Here is a 17,567-nt window from a genome sequence, read left to right as displayed (position 1 = left end):
GTTTGAATGTCGTGTAGCTGGGTGATGTCTCCTGTCATGTGCCTAGAACAGCCACTATCAACATACCAAGGTCTGATGATATTCTTCCCTAGCTGTCCCTGCACAAAACGCGGGATTAGTTAGTTTTTGCTACCCAGTACATACTTACACTGGGTGACCCTGACTCATCAACTTTTGTCACAGGCTGCCATGTCATATTCTTTTGATCATCGAAAATAGAATGATCAGATGCTTTCATAGGAGATTTAGGCAACCATTTATGTCTGGAAGATTTGGAATTATAAGTACGAATGGTTGTCATTATCTCTGGTGCCTTAGACGTAGAATTATTAGATGAAACCTTTTTCTTCTCCAGTTTAGGTCTAGTGTTAGTGTTTATATGTGTTTTTGAACTTGAAACACCTTTACTAACCCTTCTTTTGATCATATTGGGTTTGGTCTGATGAGGACTAAACCTGCCAGATTTGTTTCGATTCCAATCATCGTCAAAGGAACTAGCCGAATAATGTCTAAACCCTTGCCTATATGCATCATGAGGTACATACACCATATTCCTTTGATAAAATCCGTAGTATGGAATATACGGACGATGTGAACACTTTCTGGCAATATGACCAGGAGTGCCACAATTAAAACATGTCTGGCGTTTTATGAAAAATTCACTCTGGGCAACTCCTTGTCTGGACTGGTTGTGTGGACCAGTCTGTTTGGATTTGCGAGGATTCACATTTTCCCTTTTGAACTTATTACCTTGGTTGTCATTGGAGCATCCCTCCTTGACAAACTTAGGTGCAACATATTTTTCTGATGTTTTTGAATTTTTTGAAATTTTGGTTTTATTAGAAATCACATTATTAGAATTTAAAGTTTCAACCGAATCAATCACACAAGCATCCTTGCTCTTTAAAACAGAGCCCACACAAACAGTCGGAATAACATAATTCAAAACAGGAAGTTCTAAAGAAACATTAGAAATAAAATTATTATCAAAATCAAAACATGGTTCGTCATCCTCATCAGTCCACTCCTTCACGATTAATTTTTCTGCACATGAAGTAGACACGTTAGGATCGTTCAGATTTGAATTAGATGAACTGGCATTTGTAGAACCAGTCTCCTTACCTTTATCTTGTTTATCGTATTTCAAATCCTTTGTCTTTTCTTCCTGTTCTTTGGTAACAGGAGTAGGAACATAGTTGTGGTTGTATGGTGGGGGAATTTGACTGAATCCTATCCCCTCACCTTTATTTTCTTTCCACCACAACTGGTTCTCAATCATTGAGTTAACGACTTTACTGGACCCCTCGAATTTCTTAAAATCAAGTTCAGCCTTTTCAAACTTGCTAGTCAAATTTAAAATTTCAGATTTGGCGGCTTCCAGTTTAGCAGTCAACTCAGCGATTTCTTGTTTTGCATCAAGATAGTGACAACTTTTAATACTAAAATCATACTTAAGTTCCTTAATATCTTTGTTGAGAGATTCAATTTTATCTAAAAACCCTTTTTCATTTTTCTTAAGTTTAAAACTCTCGGATTTTATTCTTTCCATATCTCTAATTAAATTATCATTATGAAGTTGATACATCTCAATTTTCTCACCACAATTCAAAGAACATGGTTGAAAACGTACCTCAGATGAATCTGGAGAAGTGAACGCCATGTATTCAAACTGGAGCTCCTTAACCTTCTCCTCAGCAGTGTTTTCCTCTTCAGATTCTTCAACTGTTGCGAAATTAGCAGTTTCATTTCCAATATTTAGTGCAGCCATCTGTCCTTCCCATGAGAACGTTTGAGCAACCATACATCTTTCCCCATTGCTTGAACTACCTCCAGCTTCACGCCGAGCATTTCCAGCTGGAACCAAGGCCCTTTCCGTATTCCCCTCTTTAGCCGGATTGGTGCATTCACGAGCAAAGTGACCCAGCTCGTGACAATTGTAACACCTGAGAGTTTCCTTGTTAAAACCCACTTTTTGATTGTTTGGCATGTTCCAGTTATTTCTACCCGTCCTTTTGGTAAACTTCTTAGCCCGGAAAACCACCATGGCAATTTGCCACGAGATGTCCATTTCTTCAACATCATCAGGATGAATATGATCAAATTCAGTAGCAGCCATGGGTTGGACCAAATCTCCGGCCAGAAACGCATGGTAACAATTCATAAATCCTGCCATTAATGCAATATTTTCTTGAGTTTCTTTTGGTATAGCAGGAATCTGGCTGGGGTTTGCATTGGAAGTGGTTAAGCCAGAGTCACCAACTGACTGACCGGATTTGGTAAAAAATACTGGAGCTAGATTAGGTGAATTTGATGACGATGATTGACCGAGGGTGGACGAGAACATCTGAAAGTTTCCCGGGGGCGGTAGTTGAGAGGGCTTAAATAGTGAGAAACTATCTTGAGACATGAGGGCACTGTTAGAAGTAACGTTATAACCAGCAGCGCTATAAGAGCTAGCATGATTTATTGCGCGCTGTTTATCAGCCATATCGCAGGCCTTAATAGTTGCAATCATCTCAGTCATGCTCATTCTGTTAAGGTCTTTGGTCTTTTTAATGACAGCAACATGCATGTCCCAATTCTTTGGCAGAGAGTTCACCAACTTGTTGTTAATCTCTAAAGTTTGTAGAAAGATACCAGCAGTTCTCATTTCAGTTGCAAGAGATATGAACCTTTGAAGCTGAGATTCCAGTGTCTCTCCCAGAACGTGATTGAACATATTAAACTTCTGAGGCAGCAGATCTTGACGACTTCTTTTCATATCCTCATTTCCCTCATAAACCTCTATCAGCGCGGCCCACAACTCTTTAGCTGATCAGAGTTCTCTAAACTGAAGTGCAATCTCGGGTGTGAGTTCTATAGTTAGAGTTGAAAGAGCTTTCTCATCTTCTTCAACCTTTTCAAAGTCAGCATCATCATATTGAGCAACTGGCTTTATAAGGACCTCGATTGATCCATCCCTTTGGTAGGTGATTACTCGAGGTCCTCTCACGATGCTTTTCCAAATTTTTGAGTCTTTCATCTTGGCATAGTGTTCAAAACGAAACTTCCATTCATTGAACCCTTCAGAGGATAATAAACGGGGTACACGTGTAGCAGTACCCATGATTGAATCAAGTTCTTGGTGAATTGACGAGTTAGCTGAGTTGCTTCCATTCGTTAACTGGGCCATTTCAAAAACAGTTACTGATTTTTCTTTATAAATCCAATTAAATTGTTAGTCCCAAAACGAGAAGCCCAAACACAAACTTGGCAGAGAACAAGATTTTGGGCCGAGAACTAAGGTTTACCGAGAACTCAAATTTGTCAATTCGTTGACCGAGAACCTAAGGTGTTGACCAAAAAACTTTGGCCGAGAACTAAGGTAGACCGAAAACTCCCTTTGGCCGAGAACTAAGGTAGACCGAAAACCAACTTTGGCCGAGAACTAAGGTATTGACTAGAAATTGACCGAAAACTCAATTTGTTGACCCACTCTTGATCGAGAACACAGACAACACGAGAACTAAGGGAGACCGAGAACAAACAGCTACCGAGAACAATCCTCAGCCGAGAGCTGATGATTATCAAGAGCTACACTGACCGAAAACCAAAAGAAATCTTCAACAAACTTGCAACAAACTTCCAAAAATATGGGATTTGATTTTAATTTCAGATCAGGGTCAATCTTTGCCAAAAAAAAATAACTCAGTCTTCTTCTCCTCCGATGATCAGTTCGCCGGAAAAACAAAACACCACCAGAACTTGATATCTTGAATCCGTTGATATCACAATAACGAGCCTGAATTCGTCAAAGGCTCTGATACCAATTGTAAGTCCCGAATCTGGATCACTACAATATGATATTAACCAAACAAGTATTGGTGCGGAATACCAATGCTCGGTGATTCAAGAACACTAGAAATAACAAGTAAACGAACACAAAGTTGCTTCAAAAAACACGTATATTATTGAATACGTCGGGTTCTTAAGCACTTACAATACTTGATAATAATCAGAATGAACAACCTTAACCCTATACATTACACATCTATATATAGGGACACCAACCAAAGTCGGCCCAAATTACACCAAGCCCACCGAGAACACAAGTGTGTTCTCGGTTTACATAAACACCCAAGACCCAAGCACAACTAAGCATTAAACAAACTCAAACCATAAAACTAGGCCCAACAATAACTAGGCCCAACACTTCTTTCAATACTTCAAAAAGGGAGTTGTTCCCAGCGATCCCCAAGAAGCTCGGAGCCTCCGTGTTTGAGCCCTCCAATACGAAGTAATAAAGGGGGCTTTATATAGAAGATCTTATCTGGGACCCTGTCTCAAGGGCGTAGATGTCGATGAAGTCAATTATATCATACGAGAGATACATGATGGGATGTGCGGAATGCACATGGGGGAAAAAATGGTGGTGGCAAGAGCAATGAGGGCTGGATACTATAAGCCGGCTATGTTTTTGAAAGCCGTGAAAGAGATACAAAAATGTGATAGTTTCTAAATACACGCTCCTGTCACCAAGCAACCCAATCTCAACCTCATCCCGGTTAGTTCCTCCTGGCCATTCTAGAAGTGGGGGATCGACATAGTGGGGCCCTTCCCCGGAGCAATCGAAAGAGCAAAATTCTTTGTCTTCACTGTATATTATTTCACCAAATGGATAAAAGCAAAACCTCTAGCCACCATCACAAGGCAACAAGTGAAAAGGTTTGTGTGGGAAAATATCGTATGTCGCTTCGGGTTGCCACATTCCATCATCAGTGACAATGGAAAGCAATTTGCAAATAACCCTTTCTGAGAATGGTGTCAACAACTAAAAATCAAACAGGTATTCACTTCCGTGTAACACCCCCAAGCCTACAGCCAAGTGGAAAGGGTCAACATAAGTCTGGTCGAAGGAATAAAAAGTAGATTGGGCAGGCACAAAACTCTTGGGTAGAAGAATTACCACACGTTCTATGGGCTCACTGCATCATGCCCAAGACCAGTCATGGGGAAACACCCTTCAGTTTGACATATGGAATCGAAGCAATGATCCCGGCTGAATCGGATTACTGACTAGTAAGGTGCAAAGGACGGAAGTTGAGAATGAGGAAGACCTCCGTTTAAGCCTGAACCTAGCTGAGGAAAAGAGGAAAATGGTAGCTCTAAGGGAAGTAGAATACAAGAAAAAGATAGAAAAGTGTTACAACGCCCGAGTCAGGGAAGTCAAGTTCAAAGTGGGAGACCTTGTCCTCAAGCAAAATGAGGCAAGCAGGCAAGAAGATCAGGGCAAACTGGGGCCCAAGTGGGAAGGTCCATATCAAGTCATATGTGCCAGGGAAAAAGGTTCATACAAGCTAGCCCACTCTACAGGGGAAGAGGCACCTAAAACCAAGAATTCTATGCAGCTGAGGAAGTACTATGCCTAATCTGCCCCAAGAAGGGGAAAATTGTGTCGTGGGCCGGATAGGGTTCGATTTTTTATAGCATCTTAAAAAAAGCTAAGGAACCAAATAGCGACCTCTCAGAGAGGAAAATCACCCGTTACAACAGGCTTTAATAATTTCTTTTGTTTATTCAAAAATGTAATGCGGGGTGATTATTCAAACAAGAAGGATTTAAGTATGTTTGCTTATAGTCCAAAATATTGTATGGTCCGATCAAGAAAATGTTTATATCCAATAGGTAGTCAAATATTGTCCGAGAGACAACATCAAAATTATCTTCATGCCCTCTCCGGGTGGGTAGGAAGAACCTCCCTCAAGGGAATAATTATACGAGTTAAGGCTTGTTTAACCTATCGCACCGCTAACTAAAAAGCAAGTTACCTACATACATACACCCCCTAGCCTCGCTGACTAGCAGCCCCAAAAGGGGAACCTTATATGAAGCTTTGTGTCAAAAAAAGGCACAAGGAAGGCCTCACCGATAGGCTAAATGGTTAACCAAAAATACATAAAAATTACGAATAAACTCCGGGGTTCACAAACAACAACCACATTATACAAAACCACATGACAAACAACGACAAAGCCCATGAGGGGGCGACACGATTACATAGTTATTGCGAGGTCCATAAAAACAACCAACAAAGCACCACATACTAACAGTTTGATAAAATACAAAACACATATATATTATTGTTCACAAAAGACAAACATAAAGTAAGTACCGAATAAACGATTCAACGCCTTAGGGATATGGAGACGGGGGATCCATCACTTGAGCCAAAGCTTTTATACCTTCCATTGAAATACCAGGAGTTGTAGGGAGCTCAAACAAGATGGGGGTATGTGAGCATAGGCACGGAGCATATCTTCGGCTTCGGTCTCCATTGTATAAGTGAAAGTGGGGATTTCAAGGAAGGAGTCCCCTCAACACCGTGATCATAACCCACCTTAAAGCCATGCTAAAAACCAAAAGCAAAAACAGCCTGGTTCAAAGAATCCCGCGCCTAAAGGGTCTTTCGGCATGAGTGGGCCCTCTCTTAAATCAGTCCCATGCCTTTGGTCACGATCCACTCTTTCTCACCCTTCATATTAGCTAATTCCTGATGCAGATGGTCATTTTCCTCCCCTAGCTCCTCGATAATCTTATTCTGCTAGCTCCGAGTAGCATCAGTCTGCTTGGTAAGATCTTCATACCTAGCTCGCGCCTTAACAAGAGAAGTCTCCAGTGATGTATCTAAACAAGTGGGGGAGAAGTGATGTGCGAAAAGCTATATATAACTATTAATAACTAATTCTCGCAATTCAACACCAAGTCTTAAATTTGTAAATCCAAACAAACTGTAAGGCCCCGTTACCGGTAGCCCTACTTTAGCGTCGGATTTACTCATAAACACAGTTCTACAAATCAGAGTTTATTAAAACTTTCGCGGAATATAAAAATGTAACTGTTTATTACAAAACATTTAATCTTTTCTTTAAAACCATAACATAAATCATCACATTAAAACATCATTTCTTCCATCTTCAAATGTCAGCCGTTCGATCCATGCCATGTGCCAACCTCATGCTAGCTCTTTAATCATATTCACCTGCGTGCATACTAAAAGTCAGCTACGCTGAGTGAGTTCTAGTTAATCAGGCGACATACAATACATACACATATATTACATACATACATATCTTAACCTTGTATAATTATCCATAAGAGGACGTCACATAATATCTATTAAAAGAACTATTACTATTTCCCTACTATTTATATTCTCCATAGAAGGACACTCTATATGTATATTCTCCATAGAAGGAACATCCTATATACTTCCATAGGAGGAACACTATGCTTTCCATTAAAGGAACACTATGCTTTCCATCAAAGGAACACGGGGCTTTCCATTAAAGGAACACTATGCTTTCCATTAAAGGAACACTATGCTTCCCATCAAAGGAACACGGGGCTTTCCATTAAAGGAACATTATGCTTTCCATTAAAGGAACACTCTGTATATTATCCGTATAGGGAACTCTGTATATAAGTTATCACTTAATATCCATATAAGGAGACAATCATAGCTATCCTTGGCAATACATGCAATATCCGAAGATCGTTCACGTATCGACAAGTAATCATCCCTACATTTCATAAAATATCCATATCTTTATTTATAACCTAACGGTACATGCAGTATCCGAAGATCGTTCATGTACCGACAAGCAATCATTCATACCGTACACATATATCACATAGGGCATACACTTATCACTTAGGATAAGTGTATTAACTGATCACATCGAGTATGCACACAGCCCCAAAAACATAACAAGGAAATGGGGCTAGAAACTCACCTGATCTCAGCTACTTCTTCTGTTAACGGTTACTCCTTCTCGAGCTGTGCGCGTCTAACTGTTTAATAATTGAATATCAAATACTACTCTAGCCACTCTCATTGCTACTTAATCAGTCTTACGTGTCTAAGCCGGTTTTACTTCATTGAATCATTACCGGTTAGTTAATCGTTACTCGTTAACCTTTTAAAGGTATCTTTCATAATTTATCAAAGTCCAAGGGCTAATATGTAATTAAATCATTCTTTTCTAAGTCCAGGGACCATTCTGTCATTCTATTAAGCTTTTAATTCGTTACTTTGGTCTTAGCGAATTGGACTTTCTAATTCGTTATCTCTGTTAACGGATGGTTTTAACGAATCAAGGGTAATTCGTTACCCTTTTCCTTAACGAATCGGATAAAGAATCAAGCCTAGTTCGTTAGGCTTCCTTATGCGAATCAGCTAAAGAATCACCCTCTGATTCGCTAAGCTCCCATAACGAACTAGCTAAAGAATCACCCTCTGATTCGCTAAGCTCCCATAACGAACTAGCTAAAGAATCACCCTCTGATTCGCTAAGCTTCCATAACGAACTAGCTAAAGAATCACCCATAACGAATCAATAATAGTTCTTATCCAGACTTTGACTCAAGGGTCAAAGTCAAAATCGTCAAGAACACAGATTAGTCAACAGATCTTAGATCTGCAATTAAACCTTCGTTTCTTAACCAAATCTCACGATTTTGGTATCAATGGAATCGTCTGACCAGCGCCTACAAACCCTAACCATCAAATCAGCCAAACTTTCGTGTTTTAAGGGTGCGATTTAGGCATAAGGGTTACGGGTTCGTTTATCAATCGATTAACCCATCAAATCTTAACCATTTTCAGTAAGTTTAGCTTTGTTGGATTCGTTTTTACCATACAAACACAGATCTATCATTTCTAGACTAATCCAAACCTAAACGAACAAGTTCTCGATATAAACGTACCGTAAACGAGTCGAACTACGAACACGAGCTGGTCTTTGATGTTGCTTTGGTTCGTCACGATGATCTAGCACCAACAAGCTCGGGTTCTCGCCTTTGGATCTTGGTTCGAATTGTAAGACGGTGTTGTGTGTGTTTTCTAAGGTGTAGGCTATGGTGTAGAGATTGATAATAATGGAAAGGATTAGGGTTTAAGGGGTATTTATACTCCCTTAAGCCCATGGACCTAAGGCCCATCTTTCCCTTTTGGTGCATAATTAAGTCCTTCTAAAAGCCTACTTATCCTATCATATTTATTATTATTATTATTATTATTATTATTATTATTATCCGAACAAAAAATTGGGATGTTACACAAACCTAACTAAACTTTCCACAAACGACAAATGTACCGATAGCGTAGCAGCACAATCTAATGGAAGTTCGGATGTAGAACACAAAGACACGTGAGAACATAATTAACCCTAAACTAAGTCCTGCCTAAATAATATATTTCTTTATCTTCTTTATTTAAAACTAACTTAACTAATTTAACTTAACTAATGGTGAAACTTAATGGAACTAAAGGAACTTTTATATATGATGAACGGGAACCACCTAGGTAAGGATCCTCAATGGCTATCAATGATGCCCGGGTGTTAACAAGCCTATGAAACTGGGTTCTAACGAAAAACTAATTAGACAATGATAAGTGTAAGTAGGTCCCCACGGTCAGTTTTGCTATAAACCCTAACTGCGTCTAAAAAGAATGATAAGGCACAGTTGATTCTCTAAGTACCCCAATGACTTACCACTTGGTCCATGTCTAAGTCACAAATCCCTCTAAGGCTCGTAGTCATAACAATCCTAGGAGAAAAGTGGTAATTTAATATTAAGGATCTTATAACTCGACTTACAGATTAACCTAATCAACGGCTAAAAAACCGCACGTGGTCTCGGAACGGCTAATTAAATCAACTAGGCCAAAAAGATAAACCGACCCCTAATGTCTTGGTCCAACTAAAAAGGGGTGAAATATTGATCTAAACAACTTCAACCTCACAAACCCTATGATGATATCTACCACAAGCAACCGAAAACACCAAGTAATCAGTAAACATGCAACCCTAGACTAAACACGAAACTAATTCATGCAATATAAGATCACACGGGTTCAATAAGATCAAAACTAATAAATCACAATAGCGACCACAGAATAAAATCACAAAATATGAACTTGACAATAGAAAATCAATCATAGACTAGTTAAGCACCCAAAACAATCATTAAATCATCGTTAATTCATCAAACCTAGGTAGTTCAATGGGTTTAGATACTCATAGAAAGTTTTTATTTTTTTAGTAAGTTTTTAATAACATAGAAACATCCAAACGATTTCCAATGAAGTGGCAGGTAAGCGGACAACAAGCTGCGCCGCAACCCCCTTTTGACCTACTCATAATAATAGGCCAAAACAAAGTAATTCCAGTAGCAAAGCTCATGTTCAAACTGTTCGAGAAAAGAAACTAAAATAAAGATGAAAACCGAATGGTTAACAAACCAATAAGTGCTTCTTCTCTGCAATTGACTTATGTTGTTTTCTGGTCAAAAGTCCTCGCTACCTGCCATGTCTTTCTTTTTATTTTTGCGGCACACACCAAAAACTAATTTTCCCTTCTTTTGTTCTCTGTTGCCGTCAACCCTTGTAGCAGCCCCCTCAAAATTCTCTGTCTTTTATGTTATGTGTAGGGTGGGCCTTCATGTAATCTTTCCTTGTGGACTTTATTAAATTCATTATGTTCTTTTATTTGTTCCTATCCACCGACCATGTACCTGCCCAAAAGTCAACATAAACAAAAATATGAATATAAATTATAATACTAATTGATGTTTACTGTCTTGTGAGTTCTAATCACAATCGTGTCTTAAAAAAATATTTAAAGTTACTTTTATATTGAAGAGTTTGAGTTCGAAGTTAATAATAATAATAATAATAATAATAATATCAATAATAATAATAATAATAATAATAATAATATAGAAGATTATTTCATTACTTACTCGCAGTGGTGAACCTACGACTTCACCTCAAGGGGGTTGGCTCCTGTAAAAAAAATATATTAGTGTTATATATACGAGAAAATCACGACCGAACCCTGCAAAATTTAGACACTGACCCCTGTAAAATAGTGAGGAAAGAAGGAGAAAAGATAAAAGGTGAAGAAGAAATATTGTCGGAAAAAAGAATCTGGCGAGTAACAAGGCGCAACGGTGAAAAAGAAATGTGGCCGGAAGAGATGATGATTCAAGGAGACTTTAGAGTTTGAAGTCTTGGTCTTGGGAAGACAACATATATAATAATGGGTTTTTATTAACTGCATGCCTTTTGTAGTTTTTGAATAAAGTTTAATTTGTTTTTTATTCAATTAACTAATTTTTATTTACTTTATATTGTCCCTCTTATTATTTTATCCTTTTATTTTCCATAAAAATATTTAATGTACATATACATATTTAGTTTTAAGATTTTGATTCCACCACTGGCTTTATATAAAAAAATATAATTTTTATTCAAATTTTTATTGGATACATAACTCGATGTGCTTTAGTGTATCGGCTTAGGGCCTTGTTTCCTCAATGTGGCTCGTGATTGACTTAATTTTGTTTCGTCTTTATAATTTAATTTGTTTTTTTCTTTTTTTTTTTGTGCGACCCGACCCGAACTGACCAGAAGGTAATGGAAAGATTTAATACTCAACAATAGACACTCAATCTGTAAATTTTCCGACAACATGAAAAAGTTTCCTGGATCTGTCACTGCTCACTTCGTTAAACTCAAGTTTAGTAAAAGCACTCAATTTTAGCTATTTGTCTTATATACCAATAAAATTCAAACATGAACCAATTAAGAATAATATTCAATAAAAACTGGTTCAAAAGTAATTAAAAATGTGGGAAATAATTATATAATAACATGTAAAATTGAGAGCATATTAAATATCTCCACACTTAAACATTTTTCGTCCCTAAAAAAGTAATCTGCACAAGAATCATACCCAAGAAGAAAATAACAACTCTTGGTTTTATATATTATTTTATTTTAGTAAAGCATCAGTAACAAATTGACGTATTAACCGTGATTGCTGATAGATTGATCCACTCTAAACCCAAGAACCAACCCATAGAGCCCCCAATAGTATTTAGCATTAAGTTCAAATGTCATAAATAAACCTATGGAACCCTCACTCAAGAGTGGCAACTAATCTTAACTGTATCTCAAACATAAAGAGCTAGCTAGGCTAGAGTCGATGCAAAATGGTACGACAAATCACCGTAAGCAATTGACTCTTTAATGGTAAGAAGAAAGTGCACTATATGGAATTATGAATGAATGGTCATGTGATGGTCATACGAGCTAATCCTAGATATTATTGGACTTTTCCCTATATAAACCTAAAATTTTATTTATTGACTAAGAACTTTCAAGCCACAATAGCGATAACCTTAGAGTCACTATCCCTTGGCAACGCGTAAACTCTCAGCACTGTCTAGTATGGAAAACTTTGGCATCTTTTACTATTTTTGGATGTTTTTTGCATCTTTTATTTGTACCTTCTCTTTTTTTTTCAATAATACCCTAAATATATAATTAATTCTAAGCTCGTGAAAAGATGGACTTTTGGCGGGACTCAATTTATTTTCATAAAACGAGTGATGTGCTAGATTTTAACTGCACCCATTCTCACCACATCAAAGTAAAAAGGTTACGGTAATTCTCCCTATTTCATATTGAATTTTAGCTTCGCCGCTTCCCCCCCAAGATGAGAACCCAATAAGTTTATGAATTTGTTAAGGTTCAATTAAAAATACTAAATGGAAACTTTTTAGGGTTAGTTGGGCCTACCGACACATCCCAAATTAGATACGCAACTGTTCGGATTTATTATATATATATATATATATATATATATTAAGAAAACACTAAGAGATTGACAAAACACTCGGTAATAATATCATTTCCTGTTTAATGCAAAAATTTGAATACAAGGGACATTTTAAAACTCTTTTACTTTTTTTATTTAATATTTCTTTTAAACCTCTCTTTAATTTTGTGTTTGTTATTTACTAGTACATTTAAAACATCAATTCTCTATCCCCACACTTAAATTTCACACTGTCCTCAATGTGAGACAGGAAAACGACAAAAATAAAATAAATAAATAAAAATGGAATAGACTCCCCTAGTAAATAGCAGTGAACATGTGTTATGAGTCATGTTTCGTGCCCATCAATATGATTTCATCACGTCAAATCATGAAGCAATTGGCATCCTCACACTAGCTTTTAGCTCATTAACCCTCTCATAGCCAACCACGGAATAACATGCAAGAGAAGAAACACCTGAAATAGCGACAAAATAAAAGCAAAATAAAATAATAAAAATGAAACATATTACCAGGTTGCCTCCCGGGAAGCGCTAAGTTTATAGAATAGTCTTCAGCCAGACTTGCTCCCGAAAACATCAATCAGGAGGCTTCTCCTTTATCCTCTTCCCATCAGTATTCCTCAACACTCTCTTTTTACAACTGGTTGAGAAGAAACTAATTGTAGAACTCATGTAAGCCCGAAAATCTGTATTAAGCTCGATCCACCAATTCTTAAATTCCCTGAAAAATGATTCAGTCAAGTGAAATGGGGAAAACAAACTGTTCATCACACTACGATCCTTGAGCCCATAAATCCTCCTTATTCTTTTAGCCAACTTTTTAAACCTCAACACGTCCTAAATGGAGATTGAGTATGGTTCATCTTTTGGTTTCTCATAATCAAGGTATTCGGTCGGAACAACTGAATAACCTACTAACTCATGGCTCTTTTCACAAGGCTCCTTCTTGATCCCCACACTTGGCCCGTTATACAGTAAATGTTCAAGCAACTTCAAATCACCAAGTGGGTCAAACTCTTTTTCATCCATCACTGTTAAATCCACCAACTCGTCACCAAACTCACCTTTAAACTCGTCTTCCCACGAGGGAACACATTCCTCTGACTGCTTTTCCATCCCCGCATCTTCAAATTCGATAATCGGCACACTAAGTTGTGACTGACTCATTAAACCAAGCCGAATTCCATCTAAAGTTTGTTGGGTCAGAAGTGGGGCATTTGGATTTGTATCACTGATGGTGCGTAACCAATCAAACATTACCTCATCCGGATCTGGTATTTGCTCAATGAATTCACCGGATGAGTTTTCATAACCCAGAAGATTCCCCCTTAAATCAAACATCAAACGTAACCGGGGTTTCACTCGATTTCTCTCTTTGCAATCCAGAATCCTCTTTATCTCCATTTGCCAAATGGTGTAACGTTTTTGTTCTTTGAATCCATTCCCATAAGTCTCCATTACTGCACACTTAAACAGAAACGGATCACGGGCACCAGATAGTAGTAGATGAAACTTAATTAAAACTAAAATTAAACTAAAACTAGACAATTAATAATAAGATAAAATAAAAACTAAACTAACTATATTAATCTAGATATATGCAAAAATACAAAAGGCAAGTCCCCAAACTCGGGTCGTTCTCTAATCGCCTCAAACCGTGTCCATGGCAGCGGCGTCAAAAACTTGATGTGCGAAAAGCTATATATAAATATTAAAAAATAATTTTCTCAATTCAACACCGAGTCTTAAATTTGTAGAACCAAACAATCCTAACTAAACTTTCCATAAACGGCAAGTGTACCAATCGCGTTGCAGCACAATCTAATGGAATTCCGGATGTTGAACACAAAGACACATGAGAACATAATTAACCCTAATCTAAGTAATGCCTAAATAATATATTTCTTTATCTTATTTATTTAAAAATAACTTAACTAATTTAACTTAACTAACGGTGAAACTTAATGGAACTAAAGGAACTCTTATATATGATGAACGAGAACCACCTAGGTAAGGATCCTCAACGAATATCAATGATGCTTGGGTGTTAACAAGCCTATGAAACCGGGTTCTAATGATGAACTAACTAGACAATGATAAGGGTAAGTAGGTCCCCACAGTCAGTTTTTCTATAAACCTGAACTGTGCCTAGAAAGAATGATAAGGCACGATTGATTCTCTAAGTACCCTAATGACTTACCACTTGGTCCATGTCTAAGTCACAAATCCATTTAAGGCTCGTAGTCATAACAATCCTAGGAGAGAAGGGGTAATTTAATATTAACGATCTTATAACTCGACTTACAAATTTACCTGATCAACGGCTAGAAAACCGCACGTGGTCTTGCAACGGCTAACTAAATCAACTAGGCCAAAAATATAAACCGACCCCTAATGTCTTGATCCAACTAAAAAGAGGTGAACTACTGATTTAAACAACTTCAACCTCACAAACCCTATGGTGATATCTACCACAAGCAACCGAAAACACCAAGTAATCAGTAAACATGCTACCCTAGACTAAACACGAACCTAATTCATGCAAGATAAGATAACACGGGGTTCAATAAGATCTAAACTAATCAATCACAATAGCAATCACAGAATAAAATCACAAAATATGAACTTGACAATAGATAATCAATCATAGACTAGTTAAGCATCTAAAACAATCATTACATCATCGTTAATTCACCAAACCTAGGTAGTTCAATGGGTTTAGCTACTCATAATAATAGGCCAAAACAAAGTAATTCGAGTAGCAAAGCTTATGTTCACAATGTTCAAGAAAAGAAACTAAAATAAAAATGAAAAACGAATGGTTAAAAAACCAATAAGTGCTCATTCTCTGCAATTGACTTATGTTGTTTTATGGTCAAAAGTCCTCGCTACCTGCCTTGTCTTTCTTTTTATTTTTGCGGCACACACCAAAAACTAATTTTCCCTTCTTTTGTTCTCTGTTGCCGCCAACCTTTGTAGCAGCCCCTCTCCACATTCCCTGTCTTTTATTTTGTGTGTAGGGTGGGCCTTCATCTAATCTTTCCTTGTGGGCTTTATTAATTTCATTATGTTCTTTTATTTGTTCCTATCCACCGATCATGGACCTGCCCAAATGTCAACATAAACAAGAATATGTATTAGAGCACAAAGATAGCCGTATATTCGGTTCCATAACTAGATTGATTTGGTTACATATTTAAAGTGATCCTCTCATTCAATAATTGACAATATAAATACACAACTATGTCCTCTATACAAGGCAATGATATCTCATATTAACAACCAAATCACTCTAAATATGTAACCAAATCAATCTAATTATAGAACCGAATATACGGATATCTTTGTGCTCTAATAATATGAATATAAATTATAATACTAATTGATGTTTACTGTCTTGTGAGTTCTAATCACAATCGTGTCATAAAAAAATATTTAAAGTTACTTTTTATGTTCAATAGTTTAAGTTAGAAGTTAATAATAATAATAATAATAATAATAATAATAATATAGAAGATTATTTCATTACTCACTCGTTAAACTCAAGTTTAGTAAAAACACTCAGTTTTAGCTATTTGTCTCATAAACCAATAAAATTCAAACATGAACCAATTAAGAATAATATTCAATAAAAACTGGTTAAAAGTAATTAAAAATGTGGAAAATAATTATATAAAAACATGTACAATTTAGAGCATATTAAGATGCTGCCAACTACAAATACTAGAAGAAAATATTACAAGAAAAAAAAGAAGAGAGGGAAGATGGGCATAACAAAAGCACTCACCTCAGCTAATTTTTCCTGGGTTGCCTTAAAAAATGAACGAAGGGTATCCAATTCCTACAGTCGTTCATTAGCAACCGCAAGCTCAGTAGTCAATTGGGAAATGTGATATTTGGAGGTTTTCAAACCTGCCTCCATACTAGGAATCTCCAAATTATTCTCCTCGACCAGGACCACTTGTCTTCTTATCTCCAAGACCTTCTTACTACTCCTCTCCAAAGATTTCCTCAGCTCGGCCATCTCCTCTTGACCCTTATGAAAAAGACGATCGAACATGAGCATATTTCACAGGAGGACTACCTCAGTCAAGAATTCGTGAGCTAATTGAGGGGAATGAACAGAAGCATCCACCGCCAGATTCCATTTAGGGAAAAAATTACCGAAAGAAGATTGTCCACTCACAGGAGGAGCCGACGGGCCCTGGGAAAAATCTGAGGGATCTCTGGTTGCTTCCCTTGAGGATCAGTTTCATTATCTTGAGGTGTAGGAGCCTTGGAAGCCACACCAGTATCATTCACCATTGGGAAGCTAAACTCAACATCAACATCTACCACCTCACAGGAAGTAACTGAAGGGGAATTGGAAACCATTTTCTGGCCAAGATAAGGTCGCCTGGCATTACGTAACCTATTTTTCAAAGAGGCATTAAAAATCTCAAGTGGGATCCTTGCGTTTGGAAGGATCCCTGACATCAACACCTGTGGGAAAACCAGGAGTACCCGAGTCCAGAGATGCAGCCACCAAAGGTGTGGCGGGTTCGGAACCAGTTCCATAGAAACATGAGTGTAACAAACTCGGCAGACTTCAAAGCTCCCTTCCGAAGAATCTCCTTCAAACTCATCTCTACAAATAAGATAAATAAACGATAAATATTAAAAATCCACAGAGACAGATAAAAGAAAATAAAAAGAACCACCGACCTCGATCACCCACAAACATGGCTGGATGAGTCGACAGATCTGGCCATACTTTACTAAACCCAACCAAGTATAATAAAGGTTCAGGGTAATTCGCGTCTTCGGTAGGATTCTCAATCAAAAGTTGGTACATTTTGTCTTGGATCGTAGGTGGACCAGGAGCAAGGTCGTGGATTTTAGAGGAAAGAGGACGACAATG

Source organism: Bidens hawaiensis, unplaced genomic scaffold (assembly GCF_021521415.1).
Source record: "Bidens hawaiensis isolate Kalapana, Puna unplaced genomic scaffold, B.hawaiensis_p1.1 tig00034226_1, whole genome shotgun sequence".
NCBI classification, from domain to species: Eukaryota; Viridiplantae; Streptophyta; class Magnoliopsida; order Asterales; family Asteraceae; genus Bidens; species Bidens hawaiensis.
The sequence above is the reverse complement of the archived record's forward strand: the minus strand, read 5'-3'. Positions refer to the sequence as shown.